This window comes from Daphnia magna, linkage group LG2 (genome assembly GCF_020631705.1).
Source record: "Daphnia magna isolate NIES linkage group LG2, ASM2063170v1.1, whole genome shotgun sequence".
NCBI classification, from domain to species: domain Eukaryota; kingdom Metazoa; phylum Arthropoda; class Branchiopoda; order Diplostraca; family Daphniidae; genus Daphnia; species Daphnia magna.
In genome coordinates, this window is record NC_059183.1 from 2,356,335 (window position 1) to 2,376,080 (window position 19,746).

At 41.8% G+C, this 19,746-nt stretch overlaps 1 long non-coding RNA gene and 1 pseudogene across 1 annotated transcript; both read right to left on the minus strand.

Annotated features, from left to right (window-relative positions):
* Positions 1-8,467: 8,467 nt before the first annotated feature.
* On the minus strand, positions 8,468-9,426 carry LOC123469593 (annotated as a pseudogene).
* A 1,289-nt stretch (positions 9,427-10,715) lies between these two features.
* On the minus strand, positions 10,716-11,309 carry LOC123469969. The gene is made up of 2 exons (XR_006643258.1): positions 11,046-11,309; positions 10,716-10,987 (listed from the first exon to the last, which is right to left on the minus strand). It is a non-coding gene; the product is annotated as an uncharacterized LOC123469969 (long non-coding RNA).
* Positions 11,310-19,746: the final 8,437 nt, after the last annotated feature.

Below are 19,746 nucleotides of genomic sequence, written 5' to 3' on the forward strand. Positions count from 1 at the left end.
CGGAATACGAATTTCTTCTGAAATTTACTTGCAGCCTGGATTTTTCTAGATAAAGCAAGAAACCAAGAAAAGACCCATGGTAGTGCATTAGGGTGATGGAAAGGACACCAATGTGGTATTCGAAAAGGTCCCCCATAAACTCATCATTTTCTCAATCTCAATCATTTTTGCGTCAAAACCAGCCAGATGGTTTTACTTGATGTCTGATAAACCTCCATATTCTCGTCAGACCTAATTCCCAGTGGAACTGTAAATGTTGAACACGCAAAACGGTAGTCTGGACCACCGTTTATTTTCAGTTGAACTTAAAATAATGCCATAGCCATAAAGTAATGTTTGACCGACTCCAAATGGCTGTGTCCTTGGAGCAGTGGCAGCAGAGATTACCACAGTTCTCTATTCTGCCTCTAATGAGTGTGTCGTGAACTAAATAAAAGAAGCTGAGGAATTCAATAAGGTGTTCTAGATTGCACTAGTGCTACCCGTAGTATTTTAAAGGGCTAATTTTATATGATGATGCCAAATGCATTGAGGCTATTATCCTAAAAAACAATTATTGTTTTGATTAGGTTAAGTTGGTTGTGCTAATACGACCAGGAAAATAATACTTATGAAAAAATGTTATTGTTTTGACAATTTTATTATGCAGTCATTGCCAATTTGCAGTGTTGTCAAAATCAAATGAAAAAAAGATTTAAATCTAAATCAAATCATTTCACCAAAATAGCTCAAATCTAAATCTTAAATCAAATCATTTTCTAGAATTGATTTAAATCGCAATTTAAATCATAAATCCAAATCATGAAAAAAATGATTTAAATCGCGTTTTAAATCGATTTCGAAATCAAAATCAAAATAACTTAAACTTTTTTTGCTTGAATATAACCATATGTTTGTTAGCAAAGCAAAGGGAAATCTCTTCGTCATTTTCATCCACAAACTCGTAATTATTTTTTGCATTTTTTTTTTTGTAATTGATTGATAGCAAGGGGAAAATTAGTGTAGAGTAGAATGGGTTCAAATGAAACACTTCGTGTATTTTTGGGCCCCTTAGACTAGTACTGATGTAATTCACCCAAAAAGTATATAATTGTGTAGAAAATTGTCTATTCTTTAACTCATTTTTCAAAATTTTTGTCAGATGCCAAGAGCTAGATTTTTGTTTTAATTGACCCCGCGTTTCAATTGGTCCCATCCTCCCTACAAAATCAGTACAAAACTTAAAGTATCAGGCGCGATTCCCACAAAGATCGTTATATTTTAGAAAGAATGATGAAGATTCTGTAATCTGTATTATAATTTATAGAAAACGGTGATTTTGATTTTTAAAAATGATTTATTTTCGCATAAATTAAATCAAAAATCGCAAAATTTAAAAATGATTTAAATCAAAATCAAAATCATGAAAAAATGATTTAAATCGTGATTTAAATCATTTGTGATTTAAATCGCAATAGATTTTGAGGCAGTATACTAGTATCCCTAACTTTTAGATAGAAACTTATAATTAGCATAGAAAGACGTCTTAATTATACGAATTTAACCATACCTAGTTTATGGGGGGGAAAATGATGTCTTGAGGTAGTAAATCCACTTTGAAAATATTCATTTACCGTAGCTTCCCTAGGGTGTTTCATTTGGCAAATTTATTTTTTGTTTCACTCGGCCTTTGAGATTGGGGTGTCATAGATGATAACTTATTTGTACTCCAAAAATAAATAAAATAAAAAAATTTTTAGACCCCCCGCCGGACGGAAAATTGAATAATTGTTCAAAAAGGATCATTTTTTTTTAACTTTTTCCTCTTATGATAACTTAGCGGCCTTTACACCTTATATTGAAGGTGTTTAGATGTACAAGTGTGTCAAATTTCATCGTGATCAGAAATAGTTTACACCCCGTGCTTAAACAAAAGGTACAATTTATTGTAGTTGTCAACGGTGTACGGGTGTACTGATGTTTTAAGAAGCTTTCGTTTTTTACGCCCCTTTTTACATTCACAGTTGTGTATTACCCTGTTCGGTTGAGAGCAATTTATTTGTGTGAGTGTTAAGTGTAAAGTAAACCATGAAGAGAAGCTTGAGAAACAACAACGAAGACTGGTTGTTGGGCTCTGGACTAGAAAGATCACTGGAACACGGCAGCAAACTTCCAATGAAACGCGTAGTGATGAAAAAGTTCTTTTACTTACGACAAAAAGATAAAAACAAGCCAACAAGAGACGTATGTAAGAAAATATTAGAAGAACTTGTGTTGTTATTTGGGGCAAAGCCTATTTACCAATGCTACCAAAAAAGAAATGTCTCGACCTTCTTGTAAATTTGCATGACCAGTGGATAGATTTGAAGAAAATCAAAGTTAAATCACGAGATTCAATCTTTTCAAAGGAAAAAATTTCAGCTTTTCAAAGCTCATTAGACCAGTTGTGTGATTTTTCTCCTCCAGATACATTAGAACAGCTCAAATCAACTAGGTTACAGACTTGGACTGAGGACTATGAATTTCTTCGATGCCAACGAATGTTCCCACAAATTGGATGCATTAATGGTCTCGACCGTTCACTTGTCAAGCGAAACAAGAGGATTGCACTACGAAGTGAAGTAAATCAATCAACCGATTCCCGAACAAGACTATCTCGTTTGACAACTAGCAACAGCAATAACATAGATGTGGCAGAAATAAGCACTGACGAAGAATTGCCCGTTCGTGAGGAAAACGAGCGCGGTGAAGATAAAGATTTTCGACCTACTTCCAGGTGTTCCAGGCCAAATTCTGCAATGCTTGAAGTACCAACCAAAAATTTAACCGCGATAACTGGAGCTGTCGCTTTGAGTCGTGGTCTATCCGTAAGAGACCACACCGCAATTCAAGCTTCGTTTATTACAGGTGCAAATGGTGATGTCAATGACTTTTCGTTGTCAGTCTCAACTACGTGGAGACATAATCGAGTCCTTCGAAAAGAAACTGCTGAACAAATTCTTAAGAGCTGGAACAAACCACCCTTTTGCATTGTGCACTACGACTCGAAACTTATAAAATATATCAGTGGGTTAACTGACGATAGAATCGCCGTTCTTATCAGTGGTCACCCACAAAAGACTCCGAAATTGTTAGGCATTCCCAATATTCCTGATTCTACTGGAGACTCCCAACATAAAGCGGTATTTAAATTATTGGAAGAATGGAAGACTATTGACAACATCGTTGGTGCCGTTTTTGACACTACATCAAGCAATTCCGGCCGATGGAAAGGAAGTGTGACTTTGATTGAGCGCCGTTTAAATCATCCTATTCTCTGGCTCGCGTGTCGTCATCATGTGTACGAATTACATATAAAACGCCGCTAAGCGCATATAAAATGTCGCTGAAGTTGTCATGGGGAAGAGAAATAGCCCATCAGAAGGACTCTTTCGACGATTTCAAAAAGAATGGAATGATCTTGATCGAGACGTAAATGATTTATGTCTATTCGATTTCTCCGAGGTATTTCATTTTCATTTACATGAATTTTTTTAAAGAAGGTATTATTTATTACATTAAATAGGTATCTGAAGACCTGCAGAAGCAAGCAGTAATTGTTCGTGATTGGGGTGTTGAATGCCTTCAGAAAAAAACCTTCCCCCAAGAAGATTATCGGGAATTACTTGAGTTAACAGTAATTTTTCTCGGCGGAGATATTTCACGAACATTCGTGATCCGCAAGCCGGGCGCAAACCACCACGCCAGATTCATGGCTTATGCCATATATTTTTTAAAGATGCAGATGATGTCGGAGCGATTTCAAATGTCCCAAAATGAGAGAACCGAGGTGAAACGAATGTCAACTTTTGTGGCAATTTGTCATAGTGAAGCATTCTTGAAAAGTAGACTCTCCACTATTGCACCGGCACTTGACATTCATTATCTATTTCTAATGAAGCTTTACGCGAAAGATGATAAGTTCATTGCCCAAGCTGCGTTGAAGTCGATATTCAATCACCTTTGGTACTTGTGCGAAGAAACTGTAATATTCGCTGTCTTTGACAAGAAACTATCGCCGTTCACAAGAAAATCCACGATTTTAAGGATGTTTCTAACAATGAGGAGCAGCAACAATACATAATGCAAGTAGTGGAGGCACACCGCAGGAATTTCTCTTCCTTCAACAAGAATAATTTAAGTCACATCAATCAAATCAGTGACTGAGTCGATCATAAAAATAGTAAAATACACAGAATTCATTGTTCTTCAGTAAGTTTTCTTTCAGGCGCGGGGTGTAAACTATTTCTGATCACGATGAAATTTGGCACACTTGTACATCTAAACACCTTCAATATAAGGTGTAAAGGCCGCTAAGTTATTTTATTTTTTTTTTGTATATAAAAGGGCGAACTCATACTTGAGTATTGCCCGGTTTATTGAGAGGTTGAGATCATTGTAAAATGTGAACAAGCAGGACTAGGGAAACAGAGTGAAAACAGACAAGTAAAGGGAAACTGGGCCTATCAGCGACTCTGGTAGTTGCAGGTAGAAGCAACATCTCGAGCTACCCTTATGTGTCTGTCCGGCTTGGTAGGAGGAGGAAATACCGAAGAGGAAAAACATTGTGACACACGAGGTCGCCGAGAGACCTAAGTTCCTTCCCTTTGAGTAGGCAAATTGCTACCCACGGGAGGATAGAGGTTGGGCTGTAATAGGAGGGAAACTTAATTGCCGCAGGAACGATAGAGGCTGGACAGCCCCGACTTCCTGGGATCATTAAGTCTACCTGAATGTATTTAGGACTTTGGACGCACGAGCCTCTTAGTTTTCTTTAGGAATGACAGGACGGCGTTCCAAACTGAACTAGAGGTAGGGAGGAAGTGCAATGGGGGCGGCCAAACCAAGCCGTTTTCAAGGATTACAGATTTGAGGTGAGCTCGATAGTGGTTGTACTTAGGGCAAAGTAGGAGGTAATGTTGAACTGTTTCGAGAGGTGCTCCGCACTGGCAGGCAGCCGAGGGAGAGAAGCCGAAGCGATGTTGGTGCATATTTAGGAAGCAATGGCCAGTAAAAACCTGAGACGATAGAGCGTTGGTTCTAAGGTAGCGGAGAACAGAGGCTGAGTCGACATCGGGGAAGAACATGCGAGTGGTGACGCCCGTAGCTGAGGAGAGCCACTCGGAGTTCCAAAGATTGTGGAGATGGGACTTGATGAGGGAAGTGACGTAGCTTTTGGGGATCTGTTCAGCCATAACTTTTGACACTACCGGAGGGAGGGTAGTGTTAGCCCAGAACGATGCTAGTATGTATCCCTGCGACTGGGCTTTGAGGCCGTAGAACATGGAGCATTGAGTTGCTAAGGAAGCCAGAGAGGAAAGGTTTTGGATTTCAAGCTGAAAAAGGCGCACGCAATGGGATGTCAAGATAAATTAAAGACATAGAAGGAGCATAAATTGAGAAACTTTTGTAACGGGTGCTAAGAGAGAGGATTATATCAAAGGCCACGCGTGCTGAAAAAGAGCTGGCGAAGCGTTGAGAGGTGGGCTGCGATAAGCGGGCGTTGCTGAATCTGATGATGCCCGAGATGTCAGTGGCAACTACGGAGACGTTGGCTACTTGTTTAAGGCAGGTGGCAGATAGGTACAGGAACAGAGAGTCTGGTTCAGAGGGCAGGAGAGGTATTCCATCTGGAAGGGTACGAACAGGAGGGATGTGGAGGGACCATGGCGGAAGCGAAACTAGCACCGGGAGGCAAGGGGTGGAGATGTGTGGAAGCGAACAGAAATGAACAAAGCGTCGGGAGATGACAACTTTAGAACGAGGGGAGAAGTCGAGTCCTTGCAGTGAAAGAAAACGAGTAGTAGCAATTTGCATAATGCGCAAGTCTAGTGGGACGAGGTTGGAGAGAATGAGGAGAGAGTCAGTGGGAGCGGATCTAAATGAGAGAGTGATCAAACGAGCGACGGAACGTTCGAAGGATCGTAGCTTTTTCACCCCAGCTTTAGAGCTTAAAAACGAAAGCCAGACGGAACACGCGTAAGTTAAAATTGGCTCCACAGTAGAGAGATACAGAAAACGTATACGCTTTGGGTCGTGACCACAGGTTTGGCGTAGGCAGCAGTTAGCCGCCATTAGAGCTCTGCGTGAAGAGTTGAGTTTACCTATAATATGGTTATTCCATTTTAAATTGGAGCTAAGAGTGAGGCCGAGAAAGTTGACTTCAGTCGAAGGGAATACAAGGACATCATTAATAGTGATGGAGAGGTCGAACTTTGGCCTGAGCCTCGGGGCAAACAGGACAAAGACAGACTTAAGGGCGTTAAGAGAAAGTTTAAGGCTTTCCAACCAGAGGGCAGTACGGTCACAGGCTTCTTGGAGATAGCGGGTAGCTAACATTGGATCCTTGTGCCGCGAGGCGATGGTGATGTCATCGGCATAGACGATGATTTTGACGGGAGAGGAGGAGTGGGGTCTAAGAAGATTATCGATTAGGACGTTCCAGAGGAAGGGAGACAGGACACCACCTTGAGGACAGCCGAGCCGTACGGGTTTGGTCAGAGAAAAGCCTTCAACAGTTAAGATCGCCTGCCGGTCTGAAAGAAAACTATGGATGAGATGGAGTAGGGGTGAAGGACAGCCCTTTTCACTAAGGGCGGAGATAATGGCTGGGTGCCAGGCTGAGTCAAAGGCACTTTGTATATCTAGAAACGCAGTGGCACAGGATTGTTTGTCGGAAAAGGCCTTTTCAATGAAGCTGACTAAAGAATGCGCGGCGGTCTCCGTTGATTTGCCCTCTCTGAATCCATGCTGATCGGAACTGAAACAATCATTAAAGTTGGCGAGCCACAAGAGCCGGCTAAGGATGATTTTCTCCAAAATTTTTGAGAGGTTGGAGACAAGACTGATCGGCCTAAAGCTTTTTAAGGACGAATAGTCTAGCTTGTTAGGTTTGCCAATAATCTTGACTTTGGCTACTTTCCACGAGGTAGGAAAAACGCAGAGGGCCATGCAGGCGTTTAGTATAGCAAGCAGGTGTGGTTTGATGGACGAAAGGCTTAACAAAAGAAGAGACGCAGAGATACCGTCGCATCCTGGGGCGGAGTTAGGGTTAAGAGACTGGTGGGCAGCCTCGAATTCCCAATCTGAAACAGACGGGCCGCCAGAGCGAGTGGTGTTAAGTGCGATGTCCGCTTTCTCCAGGACGTCACGGTGGAGTTGGCTGGTCGAGGACTCTTCCGGGAAAAAATATTTAGCGCAGCCATCGATGATGATGTTAGGGTCGGAGGAAAGTGAGCCGCTGATCATCATGGAGCTTAGTAGCTGGATGGACTTGGCTTTTCCAGAGAATTTGGCCAGAGCTTTGAAAGTGTCACCAGCAGTAGCTTCAGATCTAAAAACTTCCCATGACTTAGCCTTAGCGGAACGAATAGCGCGCTGATAGGCCGCCTTAGATCGTCAGTAGATAATTTCGTTGGACTAAGATTTGTTTTTTGACCAACTACGAAAGTGTACGCGGGTAGAGGTTCGGAGAGCACACAGATGCGAGGACCACCAGGGCATGTTTTTGGCGGAAGAAGGACCAGCGAAAGGGAACTTAGCGGCCACCGCACAAACAGAGATGCAGTTGGAGATGAACGAGATGCTGGTTTCAATCGCCGCCAAAGAGGTTAAACTGGTCGGAGGGTTGGAGTAGAGCATACTGACGAGAGAAGAGGAGAAAAGAAGCTGATCGATGCAGGGAGGAGATGGAATGGAATTAGCTCCCTTACGCGTTGACGGACTAGGAAAAAGAGGTGGGGCGGCTGAGTGGATCTCAAAGTAGATGTAAGGGTGATCTGACAGGGAAGGGATGGGCAAGAATAGCCACCGGTTGAATTTAACTTGGTGTCCGGCGAAGGTCACATCGATGAAGGAGGTACCCCCAGGTACGAAGTCGAGCTTAGATTTAGCAATATTAGCGATAGACAAGTTTCGCATAAAAAAAATGAACTCTAACTCCATGCCCCTAGGGTCCGTGGATCTGCTGTTCCAGAGAATGTTCTTTGCATTTGCATCAGCGCCAAACACACAGTTGGGGGTTACCAAGTGATCGAGGATAGATAGGGCTGTTGAGTGAAAGTCAGTTATGGAGGGCCGAAGGTATACGGAGACAAAACGTAGAGGGCCAGTGGAAGTTTGTAAGTCGATGCAGGCAACATGGTTTGACAAATGTTTGATAGTCAGCTTGCCGGTTTTAGATACCGAGTCACGGACTAAGATACAAGAGCCATAGGCATGGAGTTCGGACAGTTGGTGGAAGGAAGAGAAGCCAGGTGGGGCATTATTCACGACTGGGGGAAAAGTGCCGGAAGCGTAGGGTTCTTGTACAAGGGCAATGTCTATGTCCAGGTCCAGCATCACTTGAGCCAAAGATGCCGAGGCAGTTTTAGAATGGCGTAAATTGATTTGGATACACTTGAGCGGCGACGGGAGAGGGAGCCGTGGTTTTGAAGGGGTGACTGTCGGACTACACATATTTGTCTAAAAAAGATCTGTAACGGGCCACAGCTTTAATTTGCTCAGGACAAGAAGGAGAGCCCGTTTGGTGGGGGCCGTCGCAGTTTACACAGCGCCAGTCGTCTTTAGCTGACGAGCATTCGCTAGTTCGGTGTGATTTAGAGCATTTTCCGCAGGCAGAAGTAACTGCCTTGCAAACCCCTTGGATGTGACCGTATTTTTGGCAACGAAAGCATCGTCTAACCTCACGATCGAGATCGATGGGAACCACGCGAAAGTTCACACCATTGACAGAGACTTTTTTTTTGAGCAGAATGTTGTCTCTGGCTTCCCGCGAATGAAGGAAGATTTTCACGTGACCTAACGGGGAATTAGGTTTAGAATAGACTTTCTTTAAGGAGTGGATTTGACCCCTCATTAGCTTGTTACGGTGCTCTAATTCAAATTTAAGATGGTCGAGGTCTGTGACATCAACAAACAGAGCCACAACAGGAAAGAAAAAATTTAGCTTGGAAGCCTGGAAAACTGAGAGCGAAACTCAGGTTGTTTGTTCAGGATGTCGGTGGCTTTGGAAACCGCCAATTCGTTGTCCAGAGTGATGAACATCTTGTCGTTCTTAACACGGACGTGAGAGGGGATAAGGCCGGTATTGAGGGTGTCCAACATCTTTTCCACCGCCATTAGATCAACTGGTACTGGGGGCTCTGAGCCAGCAACACATTTGGTAACTAACACCGAACTAGTGGCAGGGCCACGAGCAACCATAGCGTACGAAGGGTTTGGGGAGACAGAGGGGTTACAAAAACGACTAGCGCCGAGAACGCTGTCTGCAAAGGCCAGTTTGATGTTCACAATGTCAGCCTCGAGCTTACCAACTTGTAGCACATGATCGTTCAGTTGACAACGAAGGATGGAGTTAGAGGACTCTAGGTCTGACACAAGATTACATTGATTTAGAAGGTGGGACATGCACAGAGATAGCTTAGCAATAAGTACATCCTTAGGCCAGTCGAGGATGGTGGTAGTATAAGTTTCTTCAAGGAATAAGGTGGACGGATCACTTCTGCCTCTCTTTTGGCCCGTTGAGTCGGTGGTGTTGGGAGACTGCACATCTTTCTTCCTTTTGTCACCTTTGGAAGCGAAGCTTGGAAAAAGCGAGACATTATCAGTGGAGGAGGGACGCTGAGAAAGGCTAGCATTGAGAGAGTTGGAGCGAGCCTTATTGCAACAAGAACGGTGAACTTTGGATTTGGGAAAAAAGGTATTTTGACAGTGTATACAGACTCTAGTTGGGATAGGGGACGGGGAGCCACCGTCGCTGTCCCCCATCATCAGCCAAGTGGCTGAGAGGGGAAAAACAGGAAAATAAGCACAACACGATGGGAGTCAAATACCGAAAAAACTGGAAGCAACAGACACAGCTAGAAGAACTGAACAAAATGATGCAAAATGATGTAAGGGAAACATTCACCGGGGAGAAAAACACAAAAAGACAAATAATATAGACGGAGCCTGCTGTCAGACGACTTGTCAGAGTAGCAGACGACGTTAGAAAACCATGTTAAAGTTATCATAAGAGGAAATAGTAAAAAAAAAAATGATCCTTTTTGAACAACTATTCAATTTTCCGTCCGGCGGGGGGTCTACAAATTTTTTTATTTTATTTATTTTTGGAGTACAAATAAGTTATCATCTATGACACCCCAATATCAAAGGCCGAGTGAAACAAAAAATAAATTTGCCAAATGAAACACCCTAAGCTTCCCCACGCGTCAGGCAGGGAAATACCCTTGCACCCCACGCCAATTTTTTCTTTTCTCCCCTGGGGCGTAGGGGAAATTTTACCAAAAAATTTAAAATATCTTTAGTTATAGATGTGGATATTTCTAGATTTGAACACGGATCGTCCGCGTCGTGCACTGCACGCTCTACCGTAAACTACTCTACTCTACCGGTTTTTTAGTAATACGATATAAAAATATTTGATTATTAAGGGAATGTGGTTGTAATGGAATGGCCCCCCCCCAAAGCCCTGACTTAAACCCTATCGAGCCGCTGTGGGATCATTTGGATCAAAAATTAAGAAAAACACCACCGGTAAATGTTGCTGATGCCTGGGAAAAACTGTCTAAGTACTGGAAGGAGATAAGACAACCTATACTTCAAACTTACGTCCACTCTATGAAGCGTAGATGTCAAGCAGTTATAAATGCGAAAGGTGGCCACACCAAATATTGATGCAGTAAAACACTGCCAGAGTTAACAATACTGAACCGTTGTATTAATTTTCCCTGAGAATACAATGTTTGTGAGTAAAAGGAGATGGCTATAATTACGTTGTTCTGATAAAACATTTTCCAACGAAGACTAGAATGTGTTCAGACAAATACTGTTAAAGTACTAGGATATTTGTTGTTTGTTCATTATCGTACCAAATACTGTTTGTCAGAAAATGGCAATATACTTGTAGTATTGTTGGAAAAAAAAGGTTCCGTAATCCTGAAAAACAAATTATAAAATTATGGGTCACCTGAAATGAAAAAATGTGTTAGCTATGCATCACAATAGTATAAATACAAATTCCTTACTTTAAAACGAAGTGTTTTTGTGGTACACGGCTGTTGTTTGTATAAAACAAGCTGTTTTAAATTCAAAAAACCAAAACAAAACAGCTATAGCAAATAGCCCAGCAAACGTCACTGCCTTGAATATGGCATTCAAGGAAAATATAATTATGGGAGGGAATACAAATATAAAGAGCGCTGTAACATGCGCCTCTAGTGGGAACAAAGGTAATCTCTACCCGAGTTACCCATACATAACCTCCATGTTTATCTGAAAAAAAATTTTGCCCCTATTTAAGTATTTTTAGAATGGGGTTAATATAACTAAAAAAAATATTTAATTTTAAGAATAAAAAATTTAACTTACGCTGATTACGACGAATCAAACTAGAAGTTAGTGTGATTCTCCGTTAAACAGTTATGAATAAAATAAAAAAAGGTTTTTTTTGGGGTAACCAGTACTAAATTAATGGCGGCGCAAACCGGGGAAAAGGGAAAAATTATCAACACCTGAACGCATAAAAAACGTTCAGGGGATTACCGTTATATTATTGCGCCACACATCATTCTAAAGCAAACTCATCAATGAGTAAGCTGAATTTTTTTTTAATTTAACTCTAAGGGGAAATGAGTAAAAAAATAAAAACTAAGGAGACGTTTCTCCATAAGAGCCCATGTTATAAAGGGCGAAAAACGGGGAAGTGTTGATTATTTTGGGAGGGTACTGTACCTTTCATCAATTTTAGTATGAGGGGGTGTTTTCCGATCTGAAGACCCTCAATTGGGTCTAATGTAGAGGAAAGCATCAACCTGTATATATTTATTGTGCCATACGCTTTACCCTCAAAATGGGCTTCTGACAGAAATGAAAGAATATGTTTTAGATCATTTCGAAGGGGATTTTGGTTTTGTTTATCGCACCAATTGTACCAAGCGAGCCAGGCGGACTGGTACGCATCTCTTGTGGACTCTCGTGAACCGGCCAGCAATAATTGGCCCACTTGTTCTGGAAAGCCCTGGTCTGCATATCGTCTCCGGATTATTTCCATACGATTAACTGGAAATTCTTGGATGCGCACAGAGGGTGTGGTTCCCCCCGACTGGACGTAAGTAGATCTGTGCAGGCGCGGAGGACTATTGGAATGTCGGAAGCTAGCTCTAGGGCTGTTGGAAACCATGATTGGCTCGGCCAATACGGACATACTAAGATCAGTGTCGCTCTCTCCTGTCTTATCTTTGTCAGGCAATCTTTTATGAGAGATAATGCGGGGAAGGCATATCCCTTGCGGCCTAACCAGCTGAATGAGAGAGCGTCCGTCTCCGTCGCTCCCGGTTGGGGCTTCCAGCTCGAGAACGCTTTCAGTTGGGCATTCCAATGGGATGGGAATAAGTCGATTGCCCCTTACCATCTCTTCCGGATCAGTTGAAACACCTCCTTCTTCAGCATCCAATCACTCCAGTCTTTTCTCACTCTTGATTCCTGATCTGCGACACCATTAAAAATCCCTTGTAAGTGGTCGGCCTGCAGCGTGATGTCTCGCTCCTCACACCATCTAGCTATATCTAGCGCAATTCTGTTTAGACTAACCGACCTGGAACCCCCAATTTTATATATATAGGCCACTGCAGTTGAGTTGTCCAGCTTGATCAATACGGTACAGGAACGACTTTCTTCTGCGAAACATCTTAGTGCGTAGAAACCTGCCAAAAGTTCCAGTTCATTTATATGCCTGGCGGCGTCGGGAGAAGTCCACGGACCCCCCGTCCTTACTTCGTTACTTACAGCCCCCCACCCTAAGAGGGACGCATCGGCATAGATGGTTATGGATGGCCTTGCGTCTATTAGTGCTTTCCTTTTTTTAAAATTATGCGGTGAAGTCCACCATGACAAGTCTTCTCTAGCCCCCCGGTTAAGCGAGATCTTGGATTTTAGTTCCTCGTTGTCTAACCTGAGTCCGTTTATGTAGCTATTCTGGATATTACGGTAGTGGGCTTGGGAAACGGGATAGCCCAAACGGCCCAGGTAAATCTTCCTAGAACGCTGGCGATTTCTCTTAACGATAAAGAGTCTTTTTTTAGGGCGTCCTTGCACCATTTCATAATGGCGTCCTGCTTCGCGTCAGGCAGTTTAAGGGAAACAGAGGTGGAATCAATCAAAAGTCCCAAAAACTCTATTTCCTGCGTGGGGATTGTATGCGATTTGTCTTTATTAATAATGTAGCCAAGCGAATCCAGTAGATTAGAGACTACCACTAACTGCCCTTCCAACGACTCCCTAGACTGGTTTAGAATTAATATGTCGTCCAAATAAATTATTAATCTAATTCCTTGCTGTCTCAAATACGCGACGACTGGTTTCAATAGTTTAGTGAAAACCCAAGGGGCTGAAGAGAGACCGAAAGGGAGACAGATGAATTGAAAAGGAGTGTTTTCCCATTTAAACTGCAAAAAACTCTGATCCTCACTGTGGATGGGTATTGTAAAGTACGCGTCCTTAAGGTCTAATTTCGCCATCCAGTCGTTATGGCGGACTACGTGTTTGATTGAGCTGACCCCTTCCATTTTGAAGTGCCTATATACAACATACGTGTTGAGCCTTTTTAAGTTGATGACGGGTCTAAAGCCACCTGATTTCTTGGGAATGATGAATATGCTACTAACAAAGCCCCGTGTCTCGGCGCGCACCACCGCCCTTTTTTTAATCATGCCTTCTACTTCCTCATTACAGATTGCCCATTGACTCGGTCCCAACACTGCGTTATTCGGTACGATCTCTTGTGTAGGCGTCGAGTAAAATTCCAGTCTCAGCCTAGTAGAAACTAACTCAAGGATCCAAGGATCAGCTGATATTTTAAACCAACTCTTTTTGAAGGCTGAAATCCTACCCCCTACCGCAACTTCTGAACCAGATGAGGAGAGCGGTCTGCAAATATCTGATTTAGCGCTAAACATGTACCTTCCCCTGTTGGTGAAGTGTCTTGGTGGTCCGGCACTCTGTTGGGTCGTGTCGTACTCGGTCAAGCCGCGTTCTCTGCCGAGCCTAGCCGAGATGGTGTTGGCCTCTCCCACTTGTGTGTTGAACGACGTACCCTGCTGGGTGTCGGTGGATTCAAAGCGATGGCTGGTGGATTGACCCGACGGTCTATTGTTGTGCCCATCAGGATGGCGAAATTGATGTCCGCCATTGCAGTAAGGTTGCCCTGACAGGCGTTGGACCGGTTGGAGATTGCTTAGCATGGTCTGTTGCTGTGAAGATCTCACCATAGACTTCACAAATGATTTTCCAAAAAGAGAACTAGCCTCCTTGGTGTTAAAGTTAGTTCGTTAAAGTTAAAGTAGATCGTCGAGGAGGTAGAGGTACGAAGGACTAGTCTGCCTGAGCACGTTCCTTCTCCGCTGTTGAGTAACCTCGTGAAAGGAATCCCCCAGTAATTGAATAGCTACACTAATCGCTTCGCGGTGAGCGTTGTCATCAAGCTTCTCGTTAGACAAAAAAAGAAGTGGTTGCGCTGCCTCTAAGATCTTTTGCTGCACGCAGTACAGGGCCCTTTCGTTGTGATCGATCGTGTTCTTTGAAGCCGACAATCCTTTAACATGCTTGAGGCGTTGGTAGAGAGCGTCGTCCAAGGACGGGCATTTAAACGTAGGCGAGCGTTTTTTAAAGGAAGTCAGGTAACGCCCCTTAATTACTTTGGAATCTGTTTCGCCTACTCCCCTAAAAAAGGGACGTAGCAGTCTCTTTCCTCTACCTTTCGGCAATTTGAATTTCTCAATCACATCTCTTTAGGCCGTTTCCCTGCCCTCGGGTTTTGATCTTTCTCTTCATTCCTTGGACGCCTTCTTCTTTCTCCTTCCAATGGAACCCTTGGATCCTGCGGAATCTCGGGAGCTGGCGAAAGGTCCCGATCTGGATCGGCTACCCCCAGGGCGTCGGCCCCTTCTTCTCTCTGGATGTCTGGGCTAACATCCCTGTTATCTAAATTGTGAGGGCTTACTCTAACTCTACCCGTGCTGTTTTTCAATCTCCTAGACGAACCACGAGACGACACTTCGCTATCGCTTGAACTTTCTGAGCTGGAACTGGAGCTGGGATCAGACATGACTATGCTGTAACAGAGCTAGAAAAGGTCTGAGGCCAAAGGGTTGCCAGCCCTCCCTCCTAAACTACCTTTTTTTTTGTCTGCTGTAAAGAGCTGTAGAATTCAAGGTCGACACAGTTCAGGTCGAACGAACATTCGACTACAATGAATGAATACTGACATATAAACAGTGTTCTGTGACGTTGTGGTTATAGCTCCCGCCCTTGACATAACGACGCGTAATGCATGGTCCAAATTTCATGAATAAATATTGTAGCATTTATCTATAAAAATGTGAAAATGGTGGTTGATGTAACATTAACTTCACGTGACTGACCGTGAATAAACTTGATGACCCAATGTAATAGGACAACTTGTAACTTACGCTTTCCAAACATGGATTTGTCAATTTCCACAGTTGTCCCGGTTTATATGTCAGTATTCTAATATGTCTATATCCCAAAATTTGGCTCGAAAATAATATGTTGCCCTTATACGACAAACATTTTTAATGTTTATTATGGACTTGTAGCTTTACGGTAGAGCGTGCAGTGTGCTACGAGGACGATCCGTGTTCAAATCCAGGTAGATCCACATCTACAAATCGGAATATTTTAAATTTTTAGGTAAAATTTCCCCTACGCCCCAGGGGAGAAAGGGGAAAATTGGCGTGAGGTGCGAGGGTATTTCCCCGCCTGACGCGTGGGAAAGCTACGGTAAATGAATATTTTTAAAGTGGATTTACTACCTCAAGACAACATTTGCACCCCCATAAACTAGGTATGGTTAAATTCGTATAATTAAGACGAATCTTTCTATGCTAATTATAAGTTTCTATCTAAAAGTTAGGGATACTAGTATACAGAGTCGGACGGAGCGCGCTCTGAGCTTGAGCGAAAAAGGAGCGCGCTCGCGATTTTCACTGAGCGACGAGCGCGAGCCACTCAATTTAAAAAAACGCGAGCTTGAGCTTGAGCGAAGATCTGCTGGGCGACTCGCTCGAACGCGAACGCCATCTATCAGTCAGCAATAAAAACATTTGGTCCAAACTTAGTGCGCTATCTATGAACACAATTTTCTGTTTTGAAAAAGTACGCAACTGTACAGACGACACCCAAAATCATATTTTCAGCACTGCGGGACTCATTTTTGTTCCAAAACGTTCAAATTTATCGGAGAGTAATTTTGACAAACTTGTGTTTTTGAAACAAAATGGAATATCTTTTCAAAACTGGCAACTTTTCCCATCAAAAGCTAGCTAATAGCTAGCAAGTTGAACTCTTTTAACTTTTTTAAGTGTAGGAATCAGGAAATTGTAATACCTAAAACCTACTGTGATCGCTTTTAAGAGGAGTAAGAGGAGAAAATACAAGTTTTTGACAGAGATTTTTTTGTGTGAAGAGCGAGAGCGGAAAACGAGCGCGAGAGCTCGTTTTTTTTTTAGCTAGAGAGAAAATCCGCTCACTTTCAGACACAGAGCGGAAAGCTCAGAGCGTGCTCGTGTTTCAGTGAGCGATGCCCGACTCTGCTAGTATACTGCTTCAAAATCTATTGCGATTTAAATCACAAATGATTTAAATCGCGATTTAAATCATTTTTTCATAATTTTGAATTTGATTTAAATCATTTTTAAATGCGATGCGAATTTGCGAAATGCGATTTTTGATTTGATTTATGCGAAAATAAATCATTTTAAAAAATCAAAATCACCGTTTTCTATAAATTTTAATACAGATTACAGAATCTTTATCATTCTTTCTAAAATTTAACGATCTTTGTGGGAATCGCGCCTGATACTTTAAGTTTTGTACTGATTTTGTAGGGAGGATGGGACCAATTGAGATGCGGGGTCAATTGAAACAAAAACCTAGCTCTTGGCATCTGACAAAAATTTTGAAAAATGAGTTAAAGAATAGATAATTTTCTACACAATTATATATTTTTTGGGTGAATTACATCAGTACTAGTCTAAGGGGCCCAAAAATACACGAAGTGTTTCATTTGAACCCATTCTACCCTACAATAATTTTTCCCTTGCTATTGTCACACGAGTTGCATTTGAACAAGAGCAAACGAATACAACAAGTGATGACTTAAATTCTAAACAATGGTTTAACTCAAACAAAAGGGATAACCATTACCAAAAGTTGGAGAAGCGTCTGAAGACCTCTTGGGAAACCAGGGAACTCCTCCTACGGCGCCCAGCTCCGGGAGCTCACCCGATGGAGACTCATCTAACGCAGATTCGGGGCAGCGTTTTATACCGTCGCGCGAATTACTCCCCTTCCGGACTGCATATCTGCGTATCTTTCTTAGAGCGGACTTCTCCCGATAATTTCTTCACCACGATCGCAGCGTTGTCCAAGGAGCGGATGACTCATCTCTGTGAAGAGATAACCAATCTCCCTTTTCACCCGCGACACTATCAATCAATTACAAAAAAAAATGCAAAAAATAATTACGAGTTTGTGGATGAAAATGACGAAGAGATTTCCCTTTGCTTTGCTAACAAACATATGGTTATATTCAAGCAAAAAAAGTTTAAGTGATTTTGATTTTGATTTCGAAATCGATTTAAATCGCGATTTAAGTCATTTTTTTCATGATTTTGAATTATGAGTTACATTGCGATTTAAATCCATTCTAGAAAATGATTTGATTTGGGTAAATTTTTAGGTAAAATTTCCCTACGCCCCAGGGGAAAAGATACCGACTTGTTTCATTCTTAGATGTGTGAACAGAAGAGACAAGGAAACTCGATCATTCGAGTGAAACGAAGCTTATAGGCATGTGCCGATAAACGATAGTAATCAAAGTCAGCAGCTTTGCCATGCCTGGCATTGGGAAATCACAACAGGGACCCATAATAATCAATAGTAGCCCAACGTTACTGAACCTTTGTGTTTTCTACCGGTTGACCCACTACCAGTTCTATTAAAACAACAATACTGCCAATAGTTTTAAAGGAATGTTGCCGTCCCTATATTGTATTTTCCATAATTGAGTTCTATTACTTCTATGAATTGGGTTAAAGATATGAAGACTGCTGTACTGGATGGCATAGTGGTATAGCACTTGATTTCTATGAATAACCCAGACAGCACGGTTGCAAATTTAAGACGTCTTTAATTCCAGCTTCTAAGACCATGCATACCACATAAAAGACGTCTCAAAACGGGCGAGTAGGAGAACCGCAATGGTTTTTATGATCCCCACTGACAGGGATATTTCTAGGCCAATATGCTTTTTAATTTTGGTGTTTATTAGGTACATATAAGGGCTATTACAGAGCTAATCTTCGTTTCATTTTGGGCGTTTATTTGATGAACTGTTAACATTAAATAAAATACATTTTTAAATTCATTAAACGACATTCTATGATGATATAAAGGAATTATTCCCACCAGAGACTTTCTTGCATATGCATGATGGGGGTTGGGGGTTAATCATTTGATTAATTCCAAGTCTTGCTGGCACTGCTGGAATTTTTGGGAGGTTGGCAGAGGAATCGTGGTTTTTTTTTATTAGCAGCAGTTTCGTTTGCAGCTTTCTTTGATGAACTTTTATTTATTTGTTCAACAATTTGGGGAACACTTATTCGAGACCTTTTCTTTGTAGGATAGATTTCACCACCAATTTTTGAGACTGCTAAATCTACAACAGAAGATAGTGAAGACAATGAGGAGCTATCACCAAATATTTTAACATCGTCTGTTGACGAATTCGTCAATGAACGACGGTGGTGAGGTTCATCACAAGCATCTGCTGTTCTTGAACCAGCCAAAATGTAGGCGGCAGTAATACCACAGACAACGAATTGAAAGACTGCGATCAGCCCCATAAGACTGAGAGGATGCTCGATGCTCGTAACTGCCACCAGGTTCGCGTCGTGTGTTTTGGGCAAGTTTTTTAATGAATTTTCTTATTTCTCTACTGATCAGATGCTTCACACACCCGGGGTTTGTGAGAAAAGTATTGCATCCAATTTTCTAATTTTTATTTCTTAATTACGTGTAGCCCTTCTTCATGTCCCTTGAATTATTTTAAAATTTTTGTACAACTTATAGGTTACTTATTAAATTCATGTTCAATACACCCTTTTCTCAAATTTTCTCTCCCATTTATTATGAATCGTGAACCGCTGTACTCATACGTCAATACCAAATAAAGCCTAAATTGGGAGCGAAGTTCCAGAGTTTCAATCACAGACAACAAGTGGTTTCAATAGTTTGATTATTAATTATTTATAAGTAGTAAACTAGTAATTACGTAAATAATCAAACTATTGAAACCACTTATTCATTGTCTCTTGTCTGTGATGTGAACGCGGGAGATCCGCGTTCTACCCTTGGATCAGATAACTATAAAATTATTCCGGTCATGAAAATAGTGTAATTGTTTATGAATTAAATAATCATTAATCATATATAAATACTTTTTTCAAAATTTTTAATATAATATATCTCATCAAGGAAATATTTAATCATATTCATTAGCTAGTTCTGCTCTGAAAAACATTATCTTAAGCAAGCTTTGCACGCGGATCTCCCTCGTCGCCGACGGAAACGTATCCAATAAGCCACTATCAATTTACCAACAAGCAGCTAGCATACTGATAAACATAATTTGGGGTTTCCATATGCTAC